We start from the raw sequence: 19,397 nt of genomic DNA, 5'->3' as shown, positions 1-19,397 counted from the left end.
TGCATAGGGTGAACTGACATCTCTGTCCCAGTTTTGAGCCCTGTGTCCCCTGCAGAGGTGGGTCCAAGTTGTTTTGCAAGTCTCAAATAAGTCTCAAGTCTTTGACCTCAAGTCCGAGTCATGTCCCAAGTCAAAGACAGGCAAGTCTAAATCGAGTTGCGAGTCACTGGCCCATAAGTCCACATCAAGTCCAAGTCGTCTACTCTGAGCTTCAAGTCATTTCAAGTCTTTAAACCAAAGTACCAAATATAGCTTAGATTTTTGCAATTTATATGAATTTTAAACTAAATTCTACAGATAAAATCATAGTATATTTATATATGAATATATAAGAGTTGTAGAACTTTTTTTTTTCCTTTTTAAATGTTTTGACAAGATCTTAGTGTGAATCATTACAGTCAGAATAGAAAGAATTCAGATTTAAAAGTGCTTCTCAAGTCTTCTGAAGTCACAGGCCTCAAGTCTGAGTCAAGTACCAAGTCACTGACCTTCAAGTTTAAGTCGAGTCTCAAATCTTTGTCCATTTTATCAAGTCAAGTCTCAAGTCCTAAAAATAGAGACTCACGCCTGACTTGAGTCCAAGTCACGACTTGCAAGGCCCCAGCTCTGGTAAAGAGAGTCATACATTGTCATATGTTTCAGGAAAATGCAGAAAAGCTGCTTGAAAATGACCAAAGCACAAAGAAAATGTGACTATACTGACTCACATGATGTTAGTCATGAATGGGCCGATTGAAAAACAATTTTCCTTACTTACGCACTCGTTTCACTGTTTTATTATTATCAACCAACACAAACCGAGAGTGTCCCAGTTTTTGATTTTGACAATGTGGTCACCCAACTACAAATATACACAGTAGCGGAGCAATTTGGGGGCCCTCACTATAATGCACAGTTTTTTTTTGTTTGGTTTTTTTAATATATATTTTTTTATATTTAAAAAAAATATATATTTATTGTCTGTTCTTATTGTTGTTGTTGTTGATTTTTGTTGTTTGTTTTTTCATGAGACATGCACGTCTTTATTTGAACTGGGGTGGATTGGAAACTTGTGTCATTAGTTAGGTAGCCTACTAGATAACCAGAGCTAAATTAGTTTTATTGTTTTTGCTAGTACAATTACATTTTTTGTTTACAATGATTATGATTGTGCTGTGATTATGTTCAAAATCAGGGTCAGGCTGACTAGTCTATTCTAACATGGGGATGCTTTCACAGTTAAAATAAATTTGACAATCAGATTCTATTTTGATGTTGTTGTTTTTTTTTTTGTTTAACAGTAAAATACTCTCATTTAATGTCATATTGAAAGAAAATCACATTGCTCTGAGGCCTGGGCCATTTGTGGCACTGAGGGCGATTGGTTAGGGGTCCCTCCAGGTTCGGGGACCCTAAGCGGCCGCCTACTATTGCCTAATGGTAGCACCGCCTCTGAGTATACACTAAAAGTAACCTATGTATTTGTACTTTGGGCCCATATCCAAGTGAATATATGCTTTCCCCTGTGTGTTTTGGAGAGAGAGGACGGTTCTAACTTGCTTCCCATTACTTCTCATAAAAAGTGAAAAGGTTGTAAAATGGATAGCCTATAAGCTGTTATTATGATAATTATTAGGTCGTCTCCATAGGCTAACCCGGGATCCTCCAGCCAGCCCCCTCCTTCCTCCTCCTTCCTCCTCCTCCTCCCCCCGCTCCCACAAACCAACGGCTCGGCTTGGATGGAGCGATCAGCCCCGCAAAGCCTCACGAAGGGGGAACCTCTCTTTTCTCTCCTCTGGTCCTCTTTTGTTATTTTGACCGCGTTTTCACCAACAACCCAAGCAAAGAAGAGAGAAAAAAAAGATTAAGTAGTAGAACAGGGGCGGCCTTTCGCTTCGATTCTCCCCGGAGGAGGTGGGACTCTTTCGGGCTTCATCGTGGCGTCAACTGCAGGACCTCCAGAAAAGTTCGCTAAAGTTTGGGAGACGCTGAGTCACACTGCTTCTTTTTCAGCTAAATTGCCTGACTCACAAAGATAAAACATGGTGTAATTTAACCCCACAATTTCAAGAAAGAGCCCGCGGGTAAGACGAGTTGAAAGAACCGGTTTTCCTTCGTCCCCTAGCCGCGCGGAGAGCCTGGATGGTCGGCTGTTTTTTCCTGCTTCACACGGCGGCTGCGGAGACTTGTCACGGAGGAGTGAACTGACTGCAAAACTACTTCCCAAGCAAGCTCCACACGGGCAAATAGGTAAGTTTTAAGCCACGTAAATACAATAAAAAGGCTATTCTTGGGTTTGATAAAAGGGAACTCAAACTTAACCCACTTCTAAAGATGTCATATGCTTTGAATACATTGTAAAGCAACTACAAAAGCCCATGTTAACCTGGACTTCAATGATTCAAGTCTTGGCTCTAAAAATTAAATGGGACACGTTGCTTTTGGGGTTTCATGTCTGCAAAATAAACCATACTGCAAAAAAGATTGACCCAAATTTAAGATATAAACACTTAAATCTATCAGAAAATGACTTAAAACTAGTGAAATGATCTGTCCATGCAGCAAGATCAAGTTATCTTAAAATAAATTACCTTTAGACTAGAATTAAGCTGTCTCAGAACTAGTAAGTAGATAATCAACCTGAAAACAAGATGAAATAACCAGATATAAGTTTTAAAATCTTGGCCAGATCAGAGAAATTTGCAGTGCAAGTAGTTAAGTATACATTTGTATCTGTGCATTAAGTGCGTTAAATTGGATACTTTTTACTTTTACTTCACTGTATTTGAGTGAAGATATCTGTATTTTTGAAAACTGGACTGACAAGTTAAAAAGTATTTTTTATTGTTTATTGTACCTGCTGAAAAGTCAAATTTAGGGTTAGTTCATAATTTGAGGAAACAAAAACATACAAATAAAAGTAGAAAATGATCAATTATTAATAACAAAATTCAGCACAAAAATTACTACATTTGAAGCTTTATTAGACCTCAAAATCTGCATGAAATACTTTAACTTTTTACTCTTTTAAGTGCATTTTTAAACTGTTACTTCAGCAGATTCAGCTTTTGCTTGAGCAGATTTTTTCACATGATACTTTCACTTGAGTGTTGTTTTGTTCCAGTATCTGTACTTTTACTTAACAAAATGGAGTACTTCTTTATTTTAGCCACATTTTAGCCTGATTCATCGTCTCTGTTTTAGCACGGGGAGGCGCAGTGATTTGGGATAATTAAGACATTATTGGTGACCACTCATCCACGTTTCCAGGTACTTGGACTCTAAAGAAGGTCAAAGGTTCAACTACTTAGCAGACTCAACAGGAGCTTTTCTTCTCACATTAAATAAGTTAATTACTAGTTTTGAAGTGGTTTTCATGTTGGCTGATATTTTCTGGAGTTGTTTCGGTCCAATTTTACACTTTATTTTGTGATAATTTGCTATTGTAGTGCAATAAAAAGTTGTTTTGTTCAAATTTCTGGTATATAATTTTGAATACGACAATGCCGGTTGTTTTAGACATAATAAAAAATGTAATTGCTGTATAATTTCAGTTTTATTTGAAGATAGTTCTATGCTGCTTTGAAAGTTGTGGTGTTGGCATGAGTTGAATTAGGTAGTCAAGTTCTTTTATGGTACTTTTGATTCCTGGTTTAGTCCTGGTTTAAGCCTAGTTCAGTCCTGGTTTAATCCAGGTTCAGTCCTCCTGGTTCAGGTTTAGTTTAGTCCTAATATATTCATGGTATATTTCTGACTTTAGTCCTGGTTCAATCCTGGTTAATTCCTTGTTTGGTGCTGATGTAGACCTGATTAGTCCTTGTTTAGTCCTGGTTTGGTTTTGGTTCTGTCCTGTTTAGTCCTGTTTTTATTAGTTCTGTTTTTACTTTGCAGTCCTGGTTTAATCCTGGTTCAGTCCTGGTTCCGTCCTAGTTCAATCCTGGTCCAGTCCTGGCCCAGTCGTGGCCCAGTCCTGGCCCAGTCCTAGTTTAGTGCTTTTCTCTTGGAACTTTGTTTTGGCTGAGTTCTGTCTTTCATCTTTGTTTGGTCTTATTTTATGATCGCTTTAGTCAGTTGGTCACATTTGTGTTCTTGTTTAGTCCTGGTTTGGTTTTGATTTTGTCTTGTTTTAGTTCTGTTTTTACTTTGGAGTCCTGGTCCCGTCCTGGTCGAGTCCTGGTCGAGTCCTGGTCGAGTCCTGGTCGAGTCCTGGTCCCGTCCTGGTCCCGTCCTGGTCCCGTCCTGGTCGAGTCCTGGTCCCGTCCTGGTCCCGTCCTGGTCCCGTCCTGGTCCCGTCCTGGTCCAGTCCTGGTCCAGTCCTGGTTTAGCACTTTTCTCTTTCTCTCTTCTTTGTTTTGGCTTAGTTCTGTCTTTCCCCCTGGTTTGGTCTTATGTTATGATTGCTTTAGTCAGTTGTTCACATTTGTATCTTCTTTACAAAATAGTTACTACCAAGTTGCTGTCAAAAGTTAGGCTGATGATATGATAAATAATAATTCTGCATACTCATTCTATATAGATTCCATATGGAGAACAGTTAAAAAATGTACAAAAACACTGGCATTTGGGAATCATTTTGAACTGCAGGAATCACCAACTTTCAGAAAATGTTTGAGGTCAAATCTACAGGGTTAGCACTTTTACACATGATAAAGATGTAAGATTGTATGATGAGTTGAATTTCTAATACCTAAAATCATTTCTGCCTTTGCAAATAAGGGTCCATAATTACAATATTCTCTGATCTGTGTTATGTAGTTTCCTCATCACAAACCTGGACCTGGAGTTGTTTTGTTTCATTCACACATGTTTAACTCACAAACCCTGCATGTTTAGGCTGAGTTCTTCTCCCAGAACAGAAAACACTCTGTTTCTCCTTGTGATGCCGTGTGGTAATACAGGAAGGAAGTGCTCCATGGTGTTTTTAAACTCCATACACCTTCACTAGAATCATTTGGATGACTTAAGTCCTGAAATTGCTAATCTTCACTCAACTAAAGGTAAAAGGAGCTCAAGATATGTGAAAAATCCCTCAGTCGTCCAGGTAGAATCCACGGCAAAGGAGAAATTCTATTTGTTGACTGGACAAAAGTTTATTGGTCGAATACGTTTTGCAGCTCATCCAAGCTGCTTCTTCAGTTCTGAGACAGTTCTGGGAGCTGCGAAATGTATTAGACCAATAAGCTTTTGTCCTGTCAACAAATTGAATTTCTCCTTTGCCATAAAAGGAGCCGTTAACTTAAAAACCGCATGACATCACAAGGTGGAACAGAGCATTTTGAGCTTTGGAGATGATGATAGACTAATAATAATAAAGGGTTTCTCAGACATGTGTGAATGAATCAAAACACAACTCCAGGTCTGTTTTTGATGAGGTAAAAGTAACATTATGATATGTCTTAAATCTCACAAGAATCATTTTATGTAATATAGGACGTTTATAGCCCCATATTCCTAATCAAATATAAGATAAACTTATACATATTTAGAATGGAAAAGCTGTGCGTCACCTTTATGTTATGTTACATTTACTTTATTGCATAACGCTTTTACTGAACATTTCTTCACCCTTCGCTTATGTGTAGACTTCTTTTGCAAACTGCATTTGTGAGTCAAATGCGTGTGTCCCAGGCTCGTCCTGTGGTCTCTGTGGGAGGGAGTGCCTCTGGGATACTACGAGATGACACCCTGCCCTGTCCCACATGCAGCCTGTAGTTAGCGCTTCTCCTTTAGGCTCGCCTTCTTCCACCCCCTCCCTCTCTCCTCCTTGCCATGAGAAAAACCTTTTTAGAATAGAGTGATACTTTCTTTTATGTGTGTTATCCCTCAGTGGTCCAGGTAGGTTCCATCGTGGTCCTTGGGTGTATAGCAGTCTATGTGCTCTTATACTTATTCTGATACAGCTCAAGATCACTCTAAGGAAAAGGAAAAGCTGGTTTCTGTCATTTCTGCTCAAATGAGTATTTAGTTTTCTTATCAGTTTGCATCTGGCTTTCAATACTTTTGACAAAACAACTCCATAGACATTGGGTTTCCATATTTCTTGAGGATATTGCGTTATGTTAATTTCCTGGAGACCGATCCTAACCTTAAATGCCCTGTATCTGATTTTTTCCCCCATGTATTTGAGCGAAATGTGCCTTGCCCCAGTACATTTATATTGTAAGCCAGCTGTGTACTGTCAACATCTATTTATGAAGTGTTTTATCGTTATTAATAGTAGGGGTGTGCAAAAATATCGAAATATTGATATATCCTATTGTTTAATGTGATGGTACTGTATCGGAGAGTGCTGTATCGATATATCGCCAAGAGTATTTTTTGGTGTATTTTACTAAATTATTTTCTTATAGTGCAATAGTTTTGTTGTTTGTTTAGAGGAAGGAAATTCGTTTATGCAACACATTTGACATTTTCACTGTTTTGAGGATTAAAATGTTTGTGTTTCATATGAACTTTGCACAAGAAGTGGTTTAACAAAGATTTTTATTTTCACAGAGACATGATTTAGCCTTTTTTTTTTTCAATTTGAAATACATCATATTGAATTTTAAGCTCACTGTATCGAGGTATGTATTGTATCGTGGTCTATGTATTGAGGTATGTATCATGTCGTGATCTATGTATCGAGGTATGTATCGTATCGGCAACTTCTTAATGATACCCAGCTCTAATTATCATAAAATGTGCGTGAGCCTGCTACTTCTGTCTGGCCTTCTGAAAGTTGAGAAAAGTGCTTATAAACTCATCATGGTGAATACTTAAGTGAGGAGTAACTCTGGACCACTGCAAACTGTTTAAAGTGAACTATTTCTGTTTCTTCACGTTTTTAAAGACGGTAAAAAAACAGATACATCGTCTTGAACCATAGTCACTACCTGAACGTACTTGAACCTATATCTGAACTTGAAATCATGTTGTTGATGTAATAATAAAGGATGTGTTTGACCTCCTCTGTCCGTTTGCACGCCAGATGGTTCTCCCCTTTTCAAAATGCACAGAGGAAGCCCTACCCTGCTCTGGGAGAGAGGGACGAGAGCGAAAGAGAAGAGAAAGAGAGAGAGAGGAGGAGGGGGTGCGGGGTGAGAGAGAGAAGACAGAAGAGAGAAAGAGAGAGAGCAAGAGACATGGGGAAAAGTAAGTAAGTAAGCGAGAGAAGAGAAGGAGTGGAGCAGAGGAACCGAAAGAGAGAGAGAGGGAATGTGACTGCAAGAAGAGATGGAGCGTCCCTTTTCAATATGCACAAAGGAAGCCCTACCCTGAGTTGTTGAGAGAGTGGGAGAAGAGGAGAGGGGGGAGAGGGAAAGAGAGAGGAGGGAGAGAAGAGTTAGGGGAAAGAGAGAAAGAGGAGAAAAAATGGAGAGTGAAGAGAGGGAGAGAGCATGAGGAAGAGAGGAAAGGGGAGAGAGGGAAAGAGAGAAAGAGGAGAAAAAAGGGAGAAAGGAGGGTGAAGAGAGGAGAGGGGAGAGAGGGAAAGAGAGAAAGAGAGGAAGGAGAGAAGAGTTAGGGGGAAAGGGAGAAAGAGGAGAAAAAAGAGTGGAGAGGAAAGGAGGGAGGGAGAGCGTGAGAAAGCGAGGAGAGGGGAGAGACAGCGAAAGAGAGAGGAGGGAGAGACGAGTTAGGTAGTAGAGAGAAAGAGGAGAAAAAAGGGGGAAAGGAGAGTGAAGATAGGAGGGAGAGAGCACGAGAAAGAGGGGAGAGAGAGAAAGAAAGAGAGGAGAGATAGAAGAGTTAGGGGGAAAGAGAGAAAGAGGAGAAAAAAGGGAGAGAGGGAGAGAGCACGAGAAAGAGAGGAGAGAGGGAAAGAGAGAAAGAGGGAGGAGTTAGGGGTAAGAGGAAAAAGAGGAGAAAAAAGAGAAAGGAGAGAAGAGAGGAGAGGAAAGGAGAGAGGGAGAGAGCACAACAATGAGAGGAGAGGGGAGAGAGAGAAAGAGGAGGGAGAGAAGAGTTAGGGGGAAAGAGAAAAAGGAGAGAGTGAAGAAAGGAGAGAGAACGAGGGGAGAGAGAGAGAGAGAAAGAAAGAAGAGAGAGAGAGAAGAGTTAGGGGGAAAGAGGAGAAAAAAAGGAGAAAGGGGAGTGAAGAGAGGAAAGGAGAGAGGGAGAGAGCACGAGAACAAGAGGAGAGATGGGAGAGAGCAAGAAGAGAATGCAGACAGAAGAGAAAGAGAAGAGATGGGAACAGAGGAGTAGAGAGAGGAGGGTTGAGGAGCAGGCAGCGATGAAAGATAGGCTTCACATGTTCTTTTTCACCCTCTGCCTTTCAATTAGTACAAAAGACAGCTGTGTGACCCTTTATTAGACTGAAACCTGTTTGAAGCTTCGTAAAATAACTTCTCTCCCACTCCACAAGCACGCTCTCTACATACTTTCTTCGTATATGAGGAAAACAGATCTATTGTTTAAGCAGCTCAAAGTCTACTGTGTCTGTACTGCTGTCTGCATGTAATTGGAAAGCGTTTTATGGTCCAAGAATCAGGAAATGCGTGGTATGCGAGTTGTTGTTAGCATTACAGTGACGACAAACTTCTCGCTGGTCTCTGAAAGTTGTAAAAAGTGCTTAGAAACTCATCACGGTGAATACTTAGGATGCTCTGAATGCATAAGGTAAGTGAGGAATAACTTTGTACCACTACACACTGTTTAAAATGGACTACTTGTATTGTTGTCTTTATCAAAACTAGAGCCCGACCGATATGGATTTTGTTGTGGCCGATATGAAACGGATATAATGGGAGTTGGAGCTGCCGATAGCCGATATATTCGCCGATATATTTAGTGATGTAAAAATTCATTGTAAATCTTGAATTGTTTAAAAAACTTAGGTTTGGCTCTAGTGGATTCTAAATTGGGTTTATTTTAGGCAACATTTATTGTTGTTCTGCCTCTTTACATCATATTTACATACAGTAGATTGGCCTAATGGCATTTTTGCATCACATTCTAGCTACTAGTGATGGGTATTCCATTTTTTTTTTTTTGAAAACCGGCTCTTTTGGGTCAGCTCACTAAAGCAGCTGGCTCTTTCGGCTCCCAAGCGACTCTTGAGATTGTTTTGTTGCAAGCAGGACTAAACCAAAACTGAACCAGGACTGAAAAAGGACTAAAACAGGACTAAAACAGATTTAAACCATGTGTGAAACAGGACTAAACCAGAACTTAACCAGGTCTGAGTGTCGGGACTCGGTTTCTATCTCTCTCCCTCACTCGTGCTCAAGATTAGTCCTGGTTTATTCATTTTATGCTGAACTGCAGCCAAATATGCACTTTTTTTTAATCCTGTGCACACGCATATTTCTGAAAGTTTCGTTTTCAGCCGCTGCTGCTGTCAAACTACGGGTCTACAAGCGGCTTGAAGAGAAAAAGTGAGAAAAAGAGAAAACACAGTTCCCAATAAGAAACATGCTCCCGTTGTTCGCTTCAAAGAGCCGGCTCTAAGAACCGCTTCGATCGCGACCAACCCATAACTCCTAGCTAGTAAACTATCGCTATTAGCCTTTAGCCGTAAAAACGTGCGCGCCGCGGTAATTAATTATATGCATAAATGTGGATCATTCACACGTCTATTCACAGCTCATTTACATATCAATACAGGTCCAGTAACAAATATACGGCCAATATAGTCACTTTACAATAGGCCAATAGAAAACAGCCTGTTTATGTGCAGGAGCTACAGCAGCTAATCGCTAACAAAACCTAAACTAGCTTCAAAATCGATGTATTTCCAACACTCTCCGCTCACACAGGCTCCTCCTCACATCACAAGTCTGCACTAATAAATGTCCTTTTAATCCAAACTCAAACAGATTGTCCATAAAAAGAATATAATCTCAGTGTTGCGCACGGCTGCGGGTGTAAACAAACACACGCGAGTGAAGTGAGGTGACTCTGTGGTGTGTTCAGGGACAGTACGGACACACACACAGACAAATTACACCGCAGATAAATACTGGTGCGGAGCCACATATGAGGACATTTATCTGTCTGTAAATTGGATTAAATGAACATAATGTAGAGAGTCTAAGCTTTATAACGAGGTATAACATGCCCACGTGAAATATCGGCCCATATCAGCAAGCATATCGGCCGATAGCCGATATGTCTCCAGGTGCCCATATTGGCCGATAATATCGGCCAGCCGATATATCGGTCGGTCTCTAATCAAAACTAATAAAAATGGCTTTCAATATTAATTTCCTGAACTAGAAATGATTGCCATTACAAACAGAATACGTCTTCCTCCTGAGCCCGAACTGCTCCATACTTTAGTCTTTCACTGACAGAGGACTGACTCTAGAGCTCTCCATTAAAAAGACCCAAACTGATCATTGACAATACATCCATCACAAATGTTGGAATTCCTGTCATCGCGCAATGCATATTGGGGAGGTTTTTCTGAAAAAGTGAGCATCAAATTGCCATGTTTGTTTTCCCAGTGGGATGCTATTGTCAAAGATGATCTTTTCAAGTCTTTTGAACCATTGTTTTTGTTTCTGGTTCTGATATGGTCATATTTTAGTTATGGGATTCGGACATTGTAATTGTGTGGCTGTTGGATGTCCTAAAAGCGGAAAACAGGCTTCGGAAGTTTGAGAACTCCATAACTGGAAAAGGGAATCAGATCTGTGTGACTGCAAACCTCTGTGTTTCACTTCCCAACGGAATAGAAAAACAGTAAAAAATGAAGGCGATGGGCAGTATTGATCCACAGGAAGGACCAGAAACCTTTGACTGCCTAAGAAATCATCCCGAGTTTGCAGCGAACATTTTGTATGTGGAGCACCATCAAAGCGGGATCCTGTTTGTTAAGTGAGAGGTACAGAAGACAAAACAGGCTGAGCTCATATTTTCTTGTTGGACTGGCTTTACAGTAACATCACGACTTGGTCGCTTTGCTTTTTAAGGTGTTTCTTGGCGAACAGCTGGTGCGTTTCGCTTTGGCGTTGACCTTTTAAATTTGTAACCAAGGTTGAGTGAGGGATCGGGATTTTGCTTTGATGGCGCTCCACATACAAAATGTTTGCTGCAAACTCAGGATGACTTCTTAGGCAGCCAAAGGTTACTTTTGGCTGCAGGAAGTCAGAAATTCATGATGCATGTATTAGCAATGAATGAATCATTCTTAAAGCTTACGCAAAACCGACTTTCAGAGCTTTCAACCATAATTGTCCCTCTCAAAGTTGTCCAGTCTACCCCCATTTGGCTGCCACCAGCACACGCCCACTGCTCAAGGCTACTTTGTTCTCCAATTTTACTTTCTTAATTGGTGATACTTGTAGGATTCTATAGTGTCGGGTAGTCATTTTGGTACAAATGAAAAAAAAAATCAGCATCTGCTACTCTCTAGTGTGAGCTATTCAGCTGAGTTGTGATGATGTTTACAGCAAAGTCAGCTCCTTTTGGAAACCGTTTTTTTAATGCGGCAGTCAGCGCACTTGCCTCTTTTATTAAGTCGTTTTAGATCAATTTTGCGATTTAAAATGTCAGCACAGTGATCTATATAGCAGACACAAGCACTATATGTCTTTATAATTGATTGCACAGCCCTAAAGCTCACCATCAAATTCTTGCTTTTAAGTCTGTTCAATTGATTGTAGTTGTAACGTAATCTTCTCCAAATGTAATTAAAGTCCATGTGAGAAACTACTAAAGCTACTGAAGTTTACTGGGTGAAACCTAAAACCTGGGAACAGGGTCACTGGAGAGGAGTCCATTGTCTCTGAGCACCACATAAACTGATGCACTCATGTGGACGTGGGCTACTCGGGCTGCGCTTGGACTTAAACACTGGTTATGTGAGATGTGACCAGGTTTGGCATTGAACTAAAGGACACACGCAGTATTTTAGGAGCCTGAGTTTCTCTCTGTGGGAGGTACTTTACTGTAAACTGGAACTTGACAAAGAGGGAAACTGATGCAGAAGCACCAACGGCCCTGAGAATCCAAACATTATGAACTATTGTCTTCTTTTTCTTTCACACAACTCAAGAACAGATAAAGTAGGGTGGGGCAATTTTCCATTTGATTTTGGATTTTTTTTACCCTTTTCTGTGAACTGCAGATAATTATCAAAACAAAAAAGATGTAAAATTGTTTCAGTTAAAGTGCAGTAAATAATGAAACTGAGCTTGTTTTGCTTAAAGGGACAGTCTGGAATTTTGGACATAGGACCTCATTTCCTAGTGAGCCAGAGTGTTGGAGACGTGTGTAGACACTTTTTAAAATATTCCATCCAGTCCTTGTATTTGCAGAGGTCGCTGGTGTTAGACTAGTGCATGTCAATGGCCATAGTTATCCTGCCACTAAAACAGTCTTACCCACTTCACAAAACACCCGAAGAAAATCTATTATTACACCAGACTGTCCATGTGAATGTCTGTGTTGATAGAATAATGTTTGAAATAAAACTAACCTTGCATCGCATGAATTGTCGCATGTTGAACTATTTTCTCATATATCAGTCCGCCACTGTCGAGCTTTCTATCAGGAAGTACAACTCGCTGCTGCTGCTGCTCAGACATAAATCCTTCAAATAAAAGACTGATTTTACTTCTAAAATTATTCCATCAACACAGGCCAGTCTGGTGTAATAACAGATTTCTTTCGGGTGTTTTGTGGAGTGGGTAAGACTGTTTTTAGTGGCAGGATAACTATGGCCATTGACATGCGCTAGCCTAGCACCAGCGACCTCTGCAAAAACAAGGACTGGATGGAATATTTTTAAAAAGTGTCTCCACACATCTCCAACACACACTCCAACTAGGAAATGAGGTCCTATGTCTAAAATTCCAGACTGTCCCTTTTAAATGTTCACTTTTGATGTGGACTGTAAATGGAAATCCCAGTATGAAAGCTAAAGCAGCTCAAGAATGTGATGTTTCTCCATTACACATACAGTATATTTAACCATGATCATTGCAACTCTATAATCCACATGTGTCTTTTTGAGTTGCTCCTGTGTGCATGTTGTCCTGCTGTTCACACTGAGTTTCCATTTGCCCAGCCCAGAGGAGTGTGGTCGTGTGCAGGTCGGGGAACTCAAACCGATTTCCTCTCAGACAAATCAATATAAACATAAAATCTAATTAATCTGTTTTTCTTTGCTACACTAAACAGTGTGGGCCTCTGTTGTGTTTGAGGGGTAAGGGACTAGGGTGGACATTTGGACACAACCATAGACTCATCATCATTAACTTCAGCCTTAGCTTCCTNGATTTAATATGAATCCAACTGGACATCTCTGCCATCAATCCCATACAATTTGGTCAGTTCTATAGCCAAGTTTACAGTTTAATGCACAAACAAAATCTTGAATCTTATGTTACAAGCAGAGTAAACCAGCAGCTATTCATTTGATTAAAAAAAAAAAAAAAGCCATTCCACAATTCGCACATGCAAAGCCCTGTATCTGATTTTTTTTTTTATGTATTTAGCAAAATTTGTCTTACCCCAGTACAGATAATATACGCAGCTCTTAACAAGCATATATTATAAAGAATTTCACTGTCTGATAATCAGGAAGTGCACTGTTTAAAATGCAAGCTCTGGCTCTAAAAGTTGTGAAAAGCTCTTATAAACTATCACGGTCAATAATTAAGATGTGGGAACGCATAAGGTGTGTGAGGAATAACAGTTTAAATGTACTACTTCGTTTTTCATGTTTCAGAATTATCATCAAATTGATAGAAAACAAACTCCAGAAAATCACAGAAGCCGCATGCCAAAAATACTAGGCTTTCCTTATAAATGAAAAATCTATGTTTCCATTTGACGGTGTATTCTTGCAGCAGGAGGAGAGTCCATAGGAGGGCCCTTCTACCGCTCCATTAGGGTTTGTGGTGAGAGCAGGTTCACTCGCAGACATGGACAAGTCTTGAGACACACTGTCTGGCTTCAGAATCACGGCTGGACTTTCAACTGTCAAAAGCCAATAATCCTACACTAATTTCACCTATAGTTAACCAAAGATTTGATTTTGGGTCTGTTTTTTCTGCACTCACATGTCAGGTCAATGGCACACAGCGTAATGCATTTTCGGTGCCAGAGAAGTTTTTACTACAGAAGTTTTCAGTAACATAGGCAAAATGAATAATTACAAAAATGACTTAATTAAAAATAGTGAAATAATAAAAACTTAACTTGAACTTAACTTGAACAACATAAAAAAAGTCTCCAAATATTAATTCTATCTTGGTCTTTGTTTTATGTGAGGACGTAGCTTACTGCGGACACAGCAAAGTACAGCTCTGACCAGAGGAAAGACAAGACATGGAAAATATTCAAGGCAAGCACTGGCCATAATTTGCCTGTAGTTGACCAAAGATTTTATATTTTAAGTTTGCTTTTTCTGTGAGGAGTTTGCATGTTCTCCCTGTATCAAATAGGTGGATCTTCAGCTAAGGTCGTCTGATTAAGACTGGCCAAATCTGGAGATGGGCCCAGGAGCGTGGCACTGCTCCTGACAGATTGCCCACAGAAGGCTGGGCCAATGCAGAGAACAAATTTCAAAGAGACTCAATGTTTGAGTTTTATTTCCCAACATTTGCCAGTTTACTAAAGCCACAGTATGTAACTTTTTAGCCATAAATGTTGTTATTTTGGCAATATAATCCACATAATCATTAGCTATCTTCATCAGGGTCTCAAACCTTTTACCCCTGGTGAGCTACTTCTAAAAATTAGAAGTGGCAGAGAGCTACTCCTTTTAGTGTTGTATGAAATTGAGCTGATATAACTACTCTTAGATGGGGTGTATTTAGATGCCTATAAACATAAACCATAAATCAACATATCAGTGCACAATATGAGACATTTTCTATGATAACAGACATGTGATTGATATTTTTTTTTTTTATTCAGTGTAATATGTTTAATTCCTACATCTTTGGCCAGCTACTTGGAATGGGGTGGAGATCTACTGGTATCTCCGAGCTACAAGTTGGAGAGCACTGATCTTCATAGAGAATGTTCCAAAGTATGGTTTGCACTTTCCAATTCCATGGAATCCTGCCGCCTCCAGAAAGTTACATACCGTATCTTTAAAAAAACAAATGCATGTTCCCCCAGTACTCATTGTACTTTTGATTTACAATTGATTATCCCTTTTATTTTGGACAGTTGGAAATGCCGGAACATTTCCAACTGTCCAGTAAATCACAAAAAGTGCTAATATCATAATGAGGTTTTTATATTAAAATAAACATCTCTGAAAATCTAATTCATCAAAATGAAATACAGTAACAACATCCAAACTGGAAATGTAGCATCATTTGAGTCTAATAACCAGTTGATAATGTATTCAGATGGTGAGTAATAGGCTGGCATAGCTTTGAGTCTTCCCCACAAAAGCGGCTCTGATGTGGGCACACACTGGGCCAAAGGCAAATCAAATGGACCTTTATTGAATTGAGATCATTTGGCTGCAGTGGGAGATGCTGAATCACACAGGACACTGCAGGAGGAGGAAGCTAAGGCTGAAGTTAATGATGATGAGTCTATGGTTGTGTCCAAATGTCCACCCTAGTCCCTTACCCCTCAAACACAACAGAGGCCCACACTGTTTAGTGTAGCAAAGAAAAACAGATTAATTAGATTTTATGTTTATATTGATTTGTCTGAGAGGAAATCGGTTTGAGTTCCCCGACCTGCACACGACCACACTCCTCTGGGCTGGGCAAATGGAAACTCAGTGTGAACAGCAGGACAACATGCACACAGGAGCAACTCAAAAAGACACATGTGGATTATAGAGTTGCAATGATCATGGTTAAATATACTGTATGTGTAATGGAGAAACATCACATTCTTGAGCTGCTTTAGCTTTCATACTGGGATTTCCATTTACAGTCCACATCAAAAGTGAACATTTAAAAGGGACAGTCTGGAATTTTAGACATAGGACCTCATTTCCTAGTTGGAGTGTGTGTTGGAGATGTGTGGAGACACTTTTTAAAATATTCCATCCAGTCCTTGTTTTTGCAGAGGTCGCTGGTGCTAGGCTAGCGCATGTCAATGGCCATAGTTATCCTGCCACTAAAAACAGTCTTACCCACTCCACAAAACACCCGAAACAAATCTGTTATTACACCAGACTGGCCTGTGTTGATGGAATAATTTTAGAAGTAAAATCAGTCTTTTTATTTGAAGGATTTATGTCTGAGCAGCAGCAGCGAGTTGTACTTCCTGATAGAAAGCTCGACAGTGGCGGACTGATATATGAGAAAATAGTTCAACATGCGACAATTCATGCGATGCAAGGTTAGTTTTATTTCAAACATTATTCTATCAACACAGACATTCACATGGACAGTCTGGTGTAATAATAGATTTTCTTCGGGTGTTTTGTGAAGTGGGTAAGACTGTTTTAGTGGCAGGATAACTATGGCCATTGACATGCACTAGTCTAACACCAGCGACCTCTGCAAATACAAGGACTGGATGGAATATTTTAAAAAAGTGTCTACACACGTCTCCAACACTCTGGCTCACTAGGAAATGAGGTCCTATGTCCAAAATTCCAGACTGTCCCTTTAAGCAAAACAAGCTCAGTTTCATTATTTACTGCACTTTAACTGAAACAATTTTACATCTTTTTTGTTTTGATAATTATCTGCAGTTCACAGAAAAGGGTAAAAAAAATCCAAAATCAAATGGAAAATTGCCCCACCCTACTTTATCTGTTCTTGAGTTGTGTGAAAGAAAAAGAAGACAATAGTTCATAATGTTTGGATTCTCAGGGCCGTTGGTGCTTCTGCATCAGTTTCCCTCTTTGTCAAGTTCCAGTTTACAGTAAAGTACCTCCCACAGAGAAACTCAGGCTCCTAAAATACTGTGTGTGTCCTTTAGTTCAATGCCAAACCTGGTCACATCTCACATAACCAGTGTTTAAGTCCAAGCGCAGCCCGAGTAGCCCACGTCCACATGAGTGCATCAGTTTATGTGGTGCTCAGAGACAATGGACTCCTCTCCAGTGACCCTGTTCCCAGGTTTTAGGTTTCACCCAGTAAACTTCAGTAGCTTTAGTAGTTTCTCACATGGACTTTAATTACATTTGGAGAAGATTACGTTACAACTACAATCAATTGAACAGACTTAAAAGCAAGAATTTGATGGTGAGCTTTAGGGCTGTGCAATCAATTATAAAGACATATAGTGCTTGTGTCTGCTATATAGATCACTGTGCTGACATTTTAAATCGCAAAATTGATCTAAAACGACTTTAATAAAAGAGGCAAGTGCGCTGACTGCCGCATTAAAAAAACGGTTTCCAAAAGGAGCTGACTTTGCTGTAAACATCATCACAACTCAGCTGAATAGCTCACACTAGAGAGTAGCAGATGCTGATTTTTTTTTTCATTTGTACCAAAATGACTACCCGACACTATAGAATCCTACAAGTATCACCAATTAAGAAAGTAAAATTGGAGAACAAAGTAGCCTTGAGCAGTGGGCGTGTGCTGGTGGCAGCCAAATGGGGGTAGACTGGACAACTTTGAGAGGGACAATTATGGTTGAAAGCTCTGAAAGTCGGTTTTGCGTAAGCTTTAAGAATGATTCATTCATTGCTAATACATGCATCATGAATTTCTGACTTCCTGCAGCCAAAAGTAACCTTTGGCTGCCTAAGAAGTCATCCTGAGTTTGCAGCAAACATTTTGTATGTGGAGCGCCATCAAAGCAAAATCCCGATCCCTCACTCAACCTTGGTTACAAATTTAAAAGGTCAACGCCAAAGCGAAACGCACCAGCTGTTCGCCAAGAAACACCTTAAAAAGCAAAGCGACCAAGTCGTGATGTTACTGTAAAGCCAGTCCAACAAGAAAATATGAGCTCAGCCTGTTTGTCTTCTGTACCTCTCACTTAACAAACAGGATCCCGCTTTGATGGTGCTCCACATACAAAATGTTCGCTGCAAACTCGGGATGATTTCTTAGGCAGTCAAAGGTTTCTGGTCCTTCCTGTGGATCAATACTGCCCATCGCCTTCATTTTTTACTGTTTTTCTATTCCGTTGGGAAGTGAAACACAGAGGTTTGCAGTCACACAGATCTGATTCCCTTTTCCAGTTATGGAGTTCTCAAACTTCCGAAGCCTGTTTTCCGCTTTTAGGACATCCAACAGCCACACAATTACAATGTCCGAATCCCATAACTAAAATATGACCATATCAGAACCAGAAACAAAAACAATGGTTCAAAAGACTTGAAAAGATCATCTTTGACAATAGCATCCCACTGGGAAAACAAACATGGCAATTTGATGCTCACTTTTTCAGAAAAACCTCCCCAATATGCATTGCGCGATGACAGGAATTCCAACATTTGTGATGGATGTATTGTCAATGATCAGTTTGGGTCTTTTTAATGGAGAGCTCTAGAGTCAGTCCTCTGTCAGTGAAAGACTAAAGTATGGAGCAGTTCGGGCTCAGGAGGAAGACGTATTCTGTTTGTAATGGCAATCATTTCTAGTTCAGGAAATTAATATTGAAAGCCATTTTTATTAGTTTTGATTAGAGACCGACCGATATATCGGCTGGCCGATATTATCGGCCAATATGGGCACCTGGAGACATATCGGCTATCGGCCGATATGCTTGCTGATATGGGCCGATATTTCACGTGGGCATGTTATACCTCGTTATAAAGCTTAGACTCTCTACATTATGTTCATTTAATCCAATTTACAGACAGATAAATGTCCTCATATGTGGCTCCGCACCAGTATTTATCTGCGGTGTAATTTGTCTGTGTGTGTGTCCGTACTGTCCCTGAACACACCACAGAGTCACCTCACTTCACTCGCGTGTGTTTGTTTACACCCGCAGCCGTGCGCAACACTGAGATTATATTCTTTTTATGGACAATCTGTTTGAGTTTGGATTAAAAGGACATTTATTAGTGCAGACTTGTGATGTGAGGAGGAGCCTGTGTGAGCGGAGAGTGTTGGAAATACATCGATTTTGAAGCTAGTTTAGGTTTTGTTAGCGATTAGCTGCTGTAGCTCCTGCACATAAACAGGCTGTTTTCTATTGGCCTATTGTAAAGTGACTATATTGGCCGTATATTTGTTACTGGACCTGTATTGATATGTAAATGAGCTGTGAATAGACGTGTGAATGATCCACATTTATGCATATAATTAATTACCGCGGCGCGCACGTTTTTACGGCTAAAGGCTAATAGCGATAGTTTACTAGCTAGGAGTTATGGGTTGGTCGCGATCGTGAAGCGAACAACGGGAGCATGTTTCTTATTGGGAACTGTGTTTTCTCTTTTTCTCACTTTTTCTCTTCAAGCCGCTTGTAGACCCGTAGTTTGACAGCAGCAGCGGCTGAAAACGAAACTTTCAGAAATATGCGTGTGCACAGGATTAAAAAAAAGTGCATATTTGGCTGCAGTTCAGCATAAAATGAATAAACCAGGACTA

General features: G+C 40.0%; 1 protein-coding gene across 1 annotated transcript in view; it reads left to right on the top strand.

Annotated features, from left to right (window-relative positions):
- The first annotated feature begins 1,711 nt into the window (after positions 1-1,711).
- The window catches only part of LOC110171276 (transmembrane protein 198-like), a 54,317-nt gene continuing 36,631 nt past the window's right edge, over positions 1,712-19,397 (top strand). Inside the window, exon 1 of the mRNA XM_020936966.2 lies at positions 1,712-2,229. The gene's annotated coding sequence lies outside the window, so the exon portion shown is untranslated. The remainder of the gene's footprint in view (positions 2,230-19,397) is intronic.

The sequence above is a fragment of the Boleophthalmus pectinirostris genome, unplaced genomic scaffold (genome assembly GCF_026225935.1).
Source record: "Boleophthalmus pectinirostris isolate CB_2022bp ecotype Guang Dong unplaced genomic scaffold, ASM2622593v1 HiC_scaffold_3, whole genome shotgun sequence".
Classification (NCBI taxonomy): Eukaryota; Metazoa; Chordata; class Actinopteri; order Gobiiformes; family Gobiidae; genus Boleophthalmus; species Boleophthalmus pectinirostris.
Note: the sequence above shows the minus strand (reverse complement) of the source record. Positions and strands in the feature narration are given on the sequence as shown.